Source organism: Canis lupus, chromosome 1 (genome assembly GCF_011100685.1).
Source record: "Canis lupus familiaris isolate Mischka breed German Shepherd chromosome 1, alternate assembly UU_Cfam_GSD_1.0, whole genome shotgun sequence".
Classification (NCBI taxonomy): domain Eukaryota; kingdom Metazoa; phylum Chordata; class Mammalia; order Carnivora; family Canidae; genus Canis; species Canis lupus.
In genome coordinates this window covers 105,812,042-105,825,449 of record NC_049222.1, presented here as the reverse complement: position 1 = coordinate 105,825,449, position 13,408 = coordinate 105,812,042, and the positions used below count along the sequence as shown (strand labels likewise).

Genomic DNA, 13,408 nt, shown 5'->3' with positions numbered 1-13,408 from the left:
TATATTGGGCTGATTGATGGAGCTGGCAGGTCATCAGTAAATGGTGGTATCTTTTCCAGATTTGAGGATTAATACAGGGCCATATATCAGTATCTGGGAAAGTCCATGTGTATCTGTGGTTGAGAGGCTAAAGGTTTGGAGGCCCAGGACCTCTGGGTTGTTGGAATAGACCTGATGAATGTTGTTTTCCCCTCAATCCTTTAAAATCCCTCATTAGTTATATATGTATATATACATGCATTCATATACATATTATGCACACACACAAACACATGCATTTTCTAGAAAAGCAGTAGATCCCTAGGGGACAATGATAAGACACAGCCACCCTAGGTAATAGAGATTCCATTTTTTTTTTTTTAAGATTTTATTTATTTATTCATGAGAAACACAGAGAGAGAGGGGTCAGAGACATAGGCAGAGGGAGAAGCAGGCTCTATGCGGGGAGCCGGATGTAGGACTTGATCCCGGTACTCCAGGATCACACCCTGAGGGGAAGGCAGATGTGCTCAACCGATAAGCCATCCAGGCATTCCCCGAATGTCTCTTAAGAGTTGCATTCACTGATTTCTGCCCACAAGTATCTCTGCCTTTGGGCTGTGTACCTTTTCCTCTGATAATGTTATAAAGAGTCAGTTATGAAGTTTCTGAGGTCTCAACCAAATTGCCTGGATATCTGAGATCCAGGCTAGGGAGTGAGGGGCCCTGTGAATTTGGAGGATGCAGGAAAATTATAGAAAATGATTAAGGTTAAGGTTGTTCCTGAGTAAGATCTTTTTTATTTCATCTTTTAAAAGAGATTTTATTTATATATTAGAGAGAGAGCACACAAATTCGGGGGGAGGGAGAGAGAGGGAGAAGCTGAGCAGAGAACCCAATTTGGGGCTCGAATCCAGGACCCTGGAATCATGACCTGAGCCAAAGGGAGACTCTTAACCAACTGAGCCACCCGCAGGCACCCCCTGAGCAAGGTATTTGATTCCAAAGGCTTAGTGTGACATAATAAGAAATATATTATTTGGTCTCTGCTCCCAGTTCCTGACTCAGAGCTTCTAAAACCCTTGTAGTTTTCTGAGCAATGGTGGGGGGTGATAGAAGCATCTTACACAGAGCTGTTAAATCCCTTGAAATTTCCTGGTGATAGAAGTGTCTTTTGTTCTAATAAAACGACTCTCCTGGATGTCTTCTGGATCGAGGTTGGTTACCAGAAAGACCACCACCTTTGATGAGACACTTAAAACTTTCAGGGAAGGGAGAAGGCCTAGATATTGGGTTAATAATCCGTTATTCATTTGAATCTATCGGTCAATCTGTGTATCTGTAATCATTTGAAAGTTTTGTCTTTAAAAAGCATTCATGATGGGATACCTAGGTGGCTCTCGGTTAAGCATTTGCCTTTGGCTCAGGGCATGATCCTAGAGTCCCAGGATCGAGTCCCACGTCAGGCTCCCTGCATGGAGTCTGCTTCTCCCTCTGCCTGTGTCTCTGCTTCTCTCTCTGTCTCTCATGAATAAATAAATAAAATCTTTAAAAACTAAAGTAAAATGCATTCATGAATCAAATAGGTCATTTTTTAAAAGTAAAAGCCATATATATATTTTTTTTTTAATGGTTAATATTTATGCATATATATATTCAGCAAACAAGTGAGTTCCCTTTTATGTTGGGGGTCCCCAAGACCATCCCCAGGTTTGGTAATTTGCAAAGACTCAGAACTCAGAAAACTTGTACTCAAGGTTACATTTATTATAGAAAGGATAGAGATTAAAGCAGCAAGGGAAGAGCCACAGTGTGACAGGGTAGGAGCTGTGTGTCACATGGTGTCTGCACTTGTGGAGAGGCTGGAGGCCGAAGTCAGCCATGTGTGTGTCCTGCCCTGCGTCAGCAGAGAGTGGACATCAAGGCTCAGGTGAGTTTTCCCTGCTAGCAGTTCCTCTTGCCTACTGTCACAAGTTCATGCCAAGGAAGTAACACTGCCTGTGACTCCATTGTGGGAAGACAGCTCATAACTCTGTGTTTGGAACTTTCCTGTATTCTGTGCTTTGTGCCACTTTTTTTTGTCTGATGTCAACCGTATCCTTTAACTATAGTAAGCTGTAACTGAGTGTAACAGTTTTCAGTGAGTTCTGAGTCCCACTAGCAAATTATCATGGTGTTACAGAATAATCTCCCAACCTTTGGTAGCTTCGTGTTGCATTTAGGGTAATTTCTAGTCTACTAATTATCTCTTCAATGTCTCTAATGTGCTTTTTAAATATGTGTACATTTGTTTTTTCAGAAATAGTCTTTTCCTCAAATCTGCCTACTTGTCTCTGTATAGTTCTTGCTCTTTAGACATTTTAAAATATTTAAAAAATATATATATATATATTATTTATTTATTTATTTATTTATTTATTTATTTATTTATTTATTTATGATAGTCACACACAGAGAGAGAGAGAGAGAGGCAGAGACATAGGCAGAGGGAGAAGCAGGCTCCATGCACCGGGAGCCCGACATGGGATTCAATCCCGAGTCTCCAGGATCACGCCCTGGGCCAAAGGCAGGTGCTAAACCGCTGCGCCACCCAGGGATCCCAAAAATATTTTATTCCTTATAACTTTTTTTTTTTTTTTTAAAGAGGGAGAGAGAATCTTAAACAGGCTCAGTGCCTGGCTGGTTCAGTTGGTAGAACATTCGACTCTTGATCTTGAGGTTGTGAGTTCAAGTTCTGCATTGGGAGTAGAGATTACTTTTTAAAAAAATCTTAAAAAAAAAATGGGAAACACTAATGTTAAAGAGGACCATGTTGTTACAGGCATTGCTGATTCTGGAGGATGTGACTGTGGACTTCATCTGGGAGGAATGGCAGCTCCTGGCCCACTGCTCAGAAGGACCTATACTGGGACGTGATTTTGGAGAACTATAGGAACCTGGTGTCAGTGGGTGAGGACAGCTTCCCTGTGTCACTCAGAGGGTCCTTTTTTTTTTTAATTTTTTTTTAAATTTTTATTTATTTATGATAGTCACACACACACAGAGAGAGAGAGAGGCAGAAACACAGGCAGAGGGAGAAGCAGGCTCCATGCACCGGGAGCCCGACGTGGGATTCGATCCCGGGTCTCCAGGATCACGCCCTGGGCCAAAGGCAGGCGCTAAACCGCTGCGCCACCCAGGGATCCCGACTCAGAGGGTCCTGATCAGTGGTCTTTCCTCTGTTAGCTGCTTAACGCTTCAGAGTAAACGCAGTGCTCTCAAGTGGTAGATTTTCAGATCCTTCTCTGGCTTCAGGCAAAAATATATAATGTGCCTGCTCCTGAGAGAAAAGCCTCTGGGTTGCAGATGTGAAAATTGTCAGTCCCTTAAATGTAGCATTCTCCCACCTTGACAGACCCCAGCCCATTTCAAAGCATTCTGTCTTTTCCATGAACAGGGTATCAAGCTACCAAACCAGATGTACTCTCCAAGCTGGAATGAGGGCAAGAGCTGTGGATGGCAGAAGAGGAAGTCCATAGTCGAACCCATCCAGGTGAGTGGGTGAGAACAGCAAGGTGGACAGCTGAGGAAGTCATGTTCTCATCGGTCAGGGAAGGCTCCAGGCCTATGAGCGGGTCTCAGGATGTTTAAACAGCTTCACCTCAGGGCGCTTGAGTGGCTGAGTCATTTAAGCATCTACCTTTGGTTCAGGTCATGATCCCAGGGTCCTAGGATCGAGCCCCTCATTGAGTTCCTTGCTCAGCATGGAGTCTCCTTGTCTCCTCTCCCCTTCCCCCTAGCTTGTGTGCTTTCTCTCCCTCTCTCAAATAATAAAATCTTTAAAAATACTAAGGGGCCCCTGGATGGCTCAGTGGTTGAGCATCTGCCTTTGGCTCAGGTTGTGATCCTAGGGTCCTGGGATCAAGTACCACATCAGGCTCCCTGCGAGGAGCCTGCTTCTTCCACTGCCTGTGTCTCTGCCTCTCTGTGTGTCTCTCATGAATGAATAAAATTTAAAAATCTTAAAAAAAAACAAAAAACAAAAAAAAACAGCTGCCCCTCCTATCCTTCTTCCCTTAAAAGAGCTTCTTTGTAGAGTCAAGAGGAAAATATGCCCCTTTTATTCCTCTGAGAGCTGATCTCCATTTATGTACATCTTGATTTTTTGTTGTTGTTTGGTTCTCTATTTCCTACATTTCTCAAATATTTTATTTAAAAAAAAGGATTTATTTATTTTAGAGAGAGCATGTGAATGAGTTGGGGGTAGGGATAAAGGGAGAGAGAATCTCAAGCAGACTCTGCAATGAGTGTGGAGCCCAATGCGGGCTTGATCTCATGATCACAAGATCATGACCTGAACTGAAACCAAGAGTCAGATGCTTAACTGTGCCACCCAGGGTCCCCAACTCAAATCTCCTTTTCTGTTCATTGTAGCAGTGTCTCTACTTCTTCCACCTCCATGCTGTGAAATCCCACCTTCCAGGTGCTACTCCTAATGTAGACCTTTGAATTCGACATAGTCTTCCAACTAGTTCATCTTCCTGCTCCATTGCAAATTAGTGATTTCCCTTCTTAGCATTCAACCTTACTTTGGGTGCTGTATCCACACCATAATCTGATCTCTGTGTTTCCATGGTTTCTTAGCTTGTTGTAGACTAAATGTTTGTGCCCTCTCAATATTCAGGTATTGAAATCCTAATCCTTAAGGTGATGTATTAGGTGAGGCCTTTGAGAAGTGATTAGGTTATGAAGACCCTGCCTCTTCTGCCATATGAGGTTGTAGCTGGAAGGCACTGCCTGTGAAGGAGGAAGCCTTCCAGACACTGAATCTGCTGGAACCCTGATCTGGGACCTCCCAGCCTCCAGAAAGATGAGAAATAAATTTCTGTTGTTTTTGTTATAGCAGTTTGAATGAACTAAGACACTTCTCATTCCCCACTCTGAAATTGTCCAAAGGTTCTGTTTTCCATTTCTTGCTCTGTTCTCATTTCCTTACACCTTGCCTTCATTTTGATGAGTTAAGCTCTTATTCTGTATAAAGACTCCTACATTCACAGAAACCCTGAGTGATTTCAGAATTTTTGAGGAACTAAAATCACTTTCTCTACAAGAAAATTTCTTCCATCTTGCTCTCTCTCTCTCTCTCTTTTTAAGCTTAGGGTCTTCTAACAGTTTAGAAAAATGAGTGTCTACTCAAGGTTAAGAAAGAACAGTGGGAGGGATGCCTGGGTGGCTCACTGGTTGAGTGTCTGCCTTTGGCTCAGGGTGTGATCCTGGGGTCCTAGGATCTCAAGTTCTGCATCAGGTTCCCCACAGGGAGCCTGCTCCTCCCTCTGCCCATGTCCTTGCTTTTCTCTCTGTGTCTCTCATGAATAAATAAATAAAATCTTGAAAGAAAAAAAAAGAAGGAAGGAAGGAAGGAAGGAAGGAAGGAAGGAAGGAAAGAAAGAAAGAGAAAGAAAAAGAAAAAGAAAGAAAGAATGAATGAAAGAAAGAAGAAAGAAAAGAATGAAAAAGAAAGAAGAGTGGGAATTAAGAAAGAGGTCGGAAGATCTAAGAGAGGCTGATTCTCCAGAAGCAGAACAGAAATGTCTTTTGAGAAAGTAAGAGCCATGAACATTATCTGGCATTGCTGAGTCATCAAGTAAGGTATAAACTAAGGGACAGGAATGTGATCTTTACTGTTGTCTTCCCATCCTTATAGTTGTATATGTGTGTACTTTTTTTTTTTTTTACTTTGAATTCTCTTTTTGTGAAATGGTCTTTGACTACTCCTTTGTGTCTTTCTTCTATGAATTCACATTGTACTTTGTGCCCAGACCATCGAAATGCAGCTTTGAAAACACTGTATCCATCTATTTTTTAAACATTTCTTAAATCCAAGGCTTTTTTTTTGTTTTGTTTTTTTTTTTTTTTTTTTTAATCCAAGGCTTTTGTTGAAGACTGTGCATAATACATGTCCAGGCCTCTTCTTCTCAGTCTCATTGATTAGATTTTGGGCACAAGTCTGGGGATATCAATATTTAAAGTTCTCTAGAGGATGCTGTTGTGGCAGTTTACCTGGTGACTCACAGCTAAAATGCTGAATTTCAAGAGAAGCAAATACCATCTGGTAAGCAAAGATTTTTGTGGTGAATATATAACATGGATACATGAAAATCTGTATGCAATATAGGTTTTGAACACAAGATATTGTTGCTAGATTTCAAGGTTGAAGTTACATGTCAAAAATTAGTAAAGATGTGATATTGTAGAAATCTAGAGGAAATACAGCCTACAGTTATATAGAGAGCATGGGGAGTGATGGCATGATATGTGGGAGCATATCTAGATTTTAAATAAAGAAGGTAATGTGGGGTGCTTGGGTGGCTCATGTTAGCCTCCAAATCCTGATTTTGGCTCAACTCATGATCTCAGGGTCATGAGATCAAGCCCTGTGTCAGGCTCTGTGCTCAACATGGAGTCTGCTCGAGATTCTCTCTCTCTCCTTTTCCCTATGCCGCTTCCCCTACTTGTGTGTGCTCTCCCTCTCTAAATAAATAAAGAAGATCTTAAAAAAAAAAAAGAATGGATCCCTGGGTGGCTCAGCAGTTTAGCACTTGCCTTTGGCCCGGGGTGTGATCCTGGAGTCCTGGGATTGAGTCCCATGTTGGGCTTCTTGTGTGGAGCCTGTTTCTCCTTCTGCCTGTGTCTCTGCCTCTCTCTCTCTCTCTTTCTCTCTCTCTCTGTGTCTCATGAATAAATAAATAAAACCTTAAAAAAAAAAAAGATAATGAAGGGCAAATAGTGGAGCATAAATAGTTGGAAATCTACAAGGCCATGTCCAAGACTTCCATGGATTGGTCTGAAGCCAGCCATGTAAAGGCCAATGTCAGAGAGTATTTGTGGGGGAAGTAGTGGAATGGAAATGGGTAAATGGGGTAATTAAGGCAGTATTAACTTTTATGGCCATGCTGACTGTTTAGATTTTATCTATTAGTAATTGAATTAGTTGGGGTAGCACAATGGTAGAGGTGTTTTGTTTTGTTTTTTATATCTCTGGGTAGTCTTAGTTTCTACCTGGTAGCAGCTGTATAGCAATAATAAGGAACAGCCAGAGGTTGTAGGAAAAACTGAATAGGTAGCTGGCTCGAGTTTTGGTAGAAGGAGTCAAGTGGTCCTTTAGGCTACTTAACTGATTCCAACATGGAGACATAAATGTAGAATTATGGAAGAAGATGCAGTTTGTTGCAAGATGAAGGATCACTGCATTAGGGTATCAAAATGAGAGAAAATCAGATGTGACATCTTTATAGGTACAGCATGCAGAATGTGACTGAAAAAGATGACAGTTATCATGTTTAGAAGGCCATCTGCCTCTGGAGAACTCTGAGTGTCCTTCTACTAGCCTGTTGGAAATTCCTGGTGGTCACGGTCTCTCATCTTTGCCCCTTTCTTCAAGAACATACCCTAGCTAGACTAAGAGTTGGAGTGTTGAGATAGGAGTTTCTCTCTAAATGTGTGACCAGTTTGATGATGCTATGCAGAATGAGGAGAAAATTTCTAAATTTTAGAAACAGGATGACCACTGAAAAGTAGCACAGATATGTCAAAATCAAACTTCTGAATTGCCTCCCTGAGCCATTTGTTCATAACAAGCGTTTGCTTCTGTCCTCAACCAGCATAATCAGTTTGTGTCCTTTGGTGGGATCTTCAAATCAGAAGCCTGAATATTTGAGCAACTGACATCTTGTTCCTCTGCCTCAACTTTCTTTCAATCTTTGCATTCTCTGAACATGACTTCAGCTCATGCTTTATCCTTAAATACTTATATACTGATGTTTTTCACATTGCTATGTCCACAAAAGCTAATTCTCAGCATTTATATATTCAACTGGGTACTGGCACTTTACTGTCTAATAAAATCTAAATGTTTCTAAAAGTCCACTTATTTCCCCTACATTCTGAACTTCAGTAACATTCACCCTCTTGAGGGGAGTTTCCACTTACCTCTTGACTCAAGCAAAATATTTTGGAATAAACCTTAATTCCTCATGTTCTTTATCCACCTTCTCATTTTTAATTCACTGATGAGACTTGTCTTACTCCACAGTGTACCCTCATTTCCTCCACCTCTCTTCGTCTCCTTTGCTCCTTCAAACCACTTATAATTTGCAGCTGCCTCCTTTTTTTCTTTGCTTATTTTATTTTCCCTAACTATAATGTAAGCTCAGTGGGAATAATATGTTTATATGCCCCCAGCACGAGCACTATGGCCAGTACCTAACAGGCATTTTATCAGGATTTGTGGAATGACTGAATGCAGCCCTTCTAATTTTAGATGATGTTTTCTTTCCACCTCCTTCCCCCTCTTCCTTTTTTTTTTCTTTCCTTTTTTTTTGTTCTAACAGTGTCTTTCTTATTTTCTACTCCTGCATGTTTTGCAAGACACTACTTAGGAAGCAGCTGACTCTATTTATTCATTGTGAATTATCTAAGCTCATTTGTATGTTTATTGCTTTTGCCACTTGATTTTTGTGTATTATATTTTCACCAGTGCTCAAGAAATAAGAAACATTATTAAAGATTCTTTTATACTGAGATCCTGCAGGCAACACTAAAGATTGGCCAATCTATACCTGAGCATTCATTGTTCTCTTCTTTCCTAGAAATCAAGGGAGTTGATGATCATCTGCAGTAATACTTGCATACCTGAGATTTCTAAAGACAACTAAATATGAAACGATGTGTGAACATAATGTCTTTGAAAATATTGTTCATCTGGACCAACACCGTTTTCCTTTAAGGCAAAATCATGGAAATAAAATTTAAATTTAGTCAGTTAAAACAGAAGCTGTGGAATAAAGAACCCTGTTGAGCATGGTGGAGATGGAAAATCCTTTCTCTTTACATAATATGAGCAAATTCATACTAAAATGCCTGAAATTGGAAACTCATCAGCACGAAGGCTCCCATTTGTTAAGCATCAGGGAACTCAGAAAATTGAGAAATGCATATATGTAGTAAATGTAGGGAATCCTTCATCAGAAGTCTCAGCTCACTGAAGATGAGAGAATTCACTGGGGAGAGAAACCCCTGAATGTAGTACAAATGGAAAACACATACCACAAAGTCTAGGTTCATTGAACACCAGAAAATTCATACCGAAGAGAAACTTTATATAAGGTCAATGTGGCAAAGCATGTTATAGGAAGTCAGAAGTCATTATACGTAAGAGAAATGAAAGAGGAGAAAACCCCTGTTGATACACTAAATGTGGCAAAGCCTTTTTCATTAAATGACATCTCATTTTATAATATCAGAAAACTCATACCTGATAGAAACCCGTCATGTGTAAGGATTGTGGAAAAGGCTTCACCCAGATTAGTTTCACTGTACATTGGTGAACTCGTACTGGTGAGAAACCTTATGTATGCAGTAAATGTGGACAAGCTTTATCCAGAAGATAGGGCTCATATGACATCAGAGAGTTCATACAAACAAGACTTCCTTTGTAGGTAGTAACTGTGGAAAATCCTGTCCTCAGAAGTCAGGTCTCATTAAACATCAGAAAATGCTCACAGGAGAGAAACCTCATAAGTGTAGTGGATGTGGGAAAACCATCATGAAGTAACAGCTCATTGTCCATTAAAGAACTCCTATAGGAGAGAGATCCTATGAATGCACTGGATGTGGGAAAGCTTTCGCCTATAAGTTTTGCCTTATTAAACATGAGACATGCACAAAGTTAGAAATACGTAGATTCTAAATGTGGAAAACCCTTCTACAGAGTTACAGCTTATAACATATAAGTGAAATGCTGTTAATTTGGTCACTGCAAATGCCATGTGTTGCCCCTCAGACATCATTAAATATCAGTGGGCTCCTAACAAATAGGAACATAGTCCTTTGGAGCAGACACTTGCTAGATATGTGTCCTCAAGAGATAGCAGAAAACGTGCACGGGAGAATAAAAACCTTCTAACTGTAGTGAATGTGATTGTGCCTTCACAGGTCAATTAGGTCACATTTTGTCTCAAAAAAAAAAAAAAAAAAAAAAACCTATGGGAAGGAAACATATAATCAAGATAAAAAAAAAACAGTGAAAAAAAATTCCAGCTCATTATATAGTTAAGTATATTTTGAGAGAACTATGAATGCAGAGATTGGGAAAGCCTGATAAATTCCATCCTATGTGTATATTTATGTGTTGATACAGAGACATAGTTTGATGTTATTTTTTTAAAAAGATTTTATTTTTTTATTCATGAGAGACAGAGGCAGGCACACACAGGCAGAGGGAGAAGCAGGTTCCACGCTGGGAGCCCGATGCAGGACTCGATCCTGGGATTCCAGGATCACACCCTGAGCCCAAGGCAGATGCTAAACCACTGAGCCACCCAGGGATCCCCAGTTTGATGTTACTAATCCCAGCTTCCATTCACATTGAGTGCTCACTTTTGTCAAGTAATCTGGAATGCCTAACATCATAAGTGAAGCAAAACACTACAGTGATTATAAAGAAATAAGATTAAAAAAAGAAATAAGATAATTGGCATCTGGATGTTGCTAGGAATGAAAATCTTTGTAATATAGAATTGATTGATAGGAAAAGGCAGTGTTTGACTAGTGGAGTTTGGGGCACATGTATCCTTTCAGTTTCCCTAGGATAGTGTGGAGGATTAATTGAAAAGTGGTATCCTTTCACAGATTTTTAGGACTTTATATTATGCAGTCACCTGAGAAACAGCCTTACGTTGGATCTCTGTTCAGTGAATATTTGTGAAGTACCTCTTTTGTACCTGGTATTATTCTATCAGCTAAGGACAGCTAAGGGGTAAACAAAACAAAATGTCTTTGTCCTTCTGGAATGAGTGTTAAGTTAGTTGAATTACATGTAAGTGGTATCTTCTTACTCCATCTAACATACTCAGGGTATGGGCAGCACAGGTGGCTCAACGGTTTAGTGCCACCTTCAGCCCAGGGCGTGATCCTGGAGTCCCCAGGATTGAATCCCACATTGGGCTCCCTGCATGGAGCCTGCTTCTCCCTCTGCTTATGTCTCTGCCTCTCTCTCTCTCTCTCTGTCTCTCATGAAAAAACAAAATCTTTAAAAAAAAAAACATACTCAAAGTATGTAAACTCTACATTAGATAAAATTGACATGGAATAACTGGATCATGGGGTTTGTATTTAGAATGATGTGGAGTTAAATCCTAAAAATATCTTCCCCCAAGGAGAGTAATTTGAATGGGAGACAAGGGAAACATTATTAATAATGTATAAATAACTGAATGATGAATGGATAAAGATGTGTATACACACACACAATGGCATATTAGCCATAAGGAAGAATGAAATCTTGCCATTTCAACTATGTGGATAGAATGAGAGAATATTATGCTAAGTGAAGAAGTCAGAGAAAGACAAATACCATATGAGTTCACTCATGTGGAATTTAGGAAACAAAACATGAACATGGGAGTGGGGGCAGAGAGGCAAACCAATTCTTAACTAGGGAGAACAAACTTGATGGTTACTGAAGGGGAGGTGAGTGGGGAGTGGGTTAAATAGGTGATGGGCATTAAGGAGTGCATGTTATGAGCACTGGGTGTCATGTAAGTGATGAATCACTAAATTCTACAGCTGAAACTGATACTATACTGTATGTTAACTAAATTAGTTAATTTAAATACATTGTTATTAAAAATGTAAATAAAAACTTGGGAAGAAAAAAAATGTATAAATAATCCAGGATACAAATACATTTAAAAAAATACCTGTGTCTTTTCTCCCCACATTGATTACACATTCCTTGATAGTTTTGCACTAATTTAGTACCCATTAGCCACGTTATTTAAATGTAAATTAATTAAAATTAAAAATGTATTTCATCAGTATCAAGTGTTCACATTTCAAGAGTTCAATAGTTACATGTACCTAGTGACTCCCATGTTAGTATGGATATAAAATATTTCATCTTCACAAAACGATCTATTGAATAGTGCTGCCTTATCGAGTCCTTTTCTATATCACCTATCCTTTGTGATATAGAAAAAAATTACATATTTATTTGGAAGATGAAGTTGATGGACTATAAAGTTCTATCATTGCAAAGAATGAGCAATTGTAAGGTAGTTCTAAAATAACTGTACAAAAAACGTTTTGTGTACATGTGCATTAGATTAAATGTCTGCCTATAAATGGGAGAGTAGAAGAGGAATGGGATCCTCAGGATAAGTAAAGTAAAAGGCATGAGAATCTTTGTCTAAGATGGAAGAAAGCTGGAATATGAAAGGAGGTAAGATTCCTCTTGGGTGTATTGGAGAAGAACCCTTGTATTGTTCACAGCCCTATCACCTCTGAAAGTTGCGATAATTTCAAAGTTCCCATTTCCTCTGTGACCTACTTAATTGCACATGTGATTTTCCTTTTCCATTCGTTCTTCCTTTTCTGATTGGGGCTCTTGTTCTCTATCCAGAGTCTTTCTCTTGATCCAATAAAGGTATCTTGCTTAAAAACCTTGAATCCTGGTTAAAGAAGAAGAAATGAATATTTGCTGTGCCGCAAATAGATATTTCTATTTCCACCGCAAACCCTGCATTATCAGTGAAATTCAACCCAACATGTATTTTTAAGCAACTAACTGGTTACCTCAACACTTGAGATTTTATTCTGTAATGCAGTCATTAGATAATTGAGAACAGGAAAATTTTCAAGATTGATTTGTTTTACTAGGATCACTTTGTCTGCCATATGAAAATGAGCTAGTACAGACCGAGGGTGCAAGCAGGAACAATTTTAGTATCAGGTGGGAGAGTGGGCCAGCATAGTAATGATGGAGGAGTGTGAAGATGGAGCTAACTTCGTGCTTTGACCTGTGATTACATGACTTTATCAGGTGCACTCCGAAAATTATAACGGCCAACAGGGTTGAACATAATAAATAAACAGGTTAACCGGACGTCTTTGCCACAGCCTGTGTTCTGGAGATCTCTGGTTCCTTAGGGTGAGAGACCTCTAAGCTCAGTACTGGGGTTGGGGGAGTGAGGAGAATATGAGCTGGAGCAGGGATAAAAGTGCGTTGTAGACCTGGAAACGGCTGGAAAGATGCAGACGCACACGACTGGTAAATCAGTTCTTTGTAGTCATTTTATTTTCTACACATGAATGTTCGCAAGATTACCAGTTGCCAATACCTAAAACACTGGAAACAACCCAGAGGCAATTATGCTCTGTGAATGTTGCAGGAAAAAAGTGCACATACGACTAATTTCATGAATACACTACAGACTAATCTTTAGTGACATGGGGCTGCCTAGATGGATAAGAGGCAGAGCTGGGATGAGGCTCAACGTCTGTGGCTTCAGCGCGCTTTGCGATCGCCGAACACCCCACACCAGCTCACTTTTCCAAACCCTGCTCTCCCGAGACACCCTTGCGGAGCTCCGGGCACCGCCAGCTCCGAACT

General features: G+C 40.0%; 1 protein-coding gene across 4 annotated transcripts in view; it reads left to right on the top strand.

Annotated features, from left to right (window-relative positions):
- The window catches only part of ZNF613 (zinc finger protein 613), a 66,267-nt gene extending 56,269 nt beyond the window's left edge, over positions 1-9,998 (top strand). For all 4 annotated transcript variants that reach the window (XM_038527945.1, XM_038527946.1, XM_038527947.1 and 1 more), the window contains 3 exons: positions 2,801-2,928; positions 3,416-3,511; positions 8,607-9,998. The gene's annotated coding sequence lies outside the window, so the exon portion shown is untranslated. The remainder of the gene's footprint in view (positions 1-2,800; positions 2,929-3,415; positions 3,512-8,606) is intronic.
- The last annotated feature ends 3,410 nt before the right edge of the window (positions 9,999-13,408 follow it).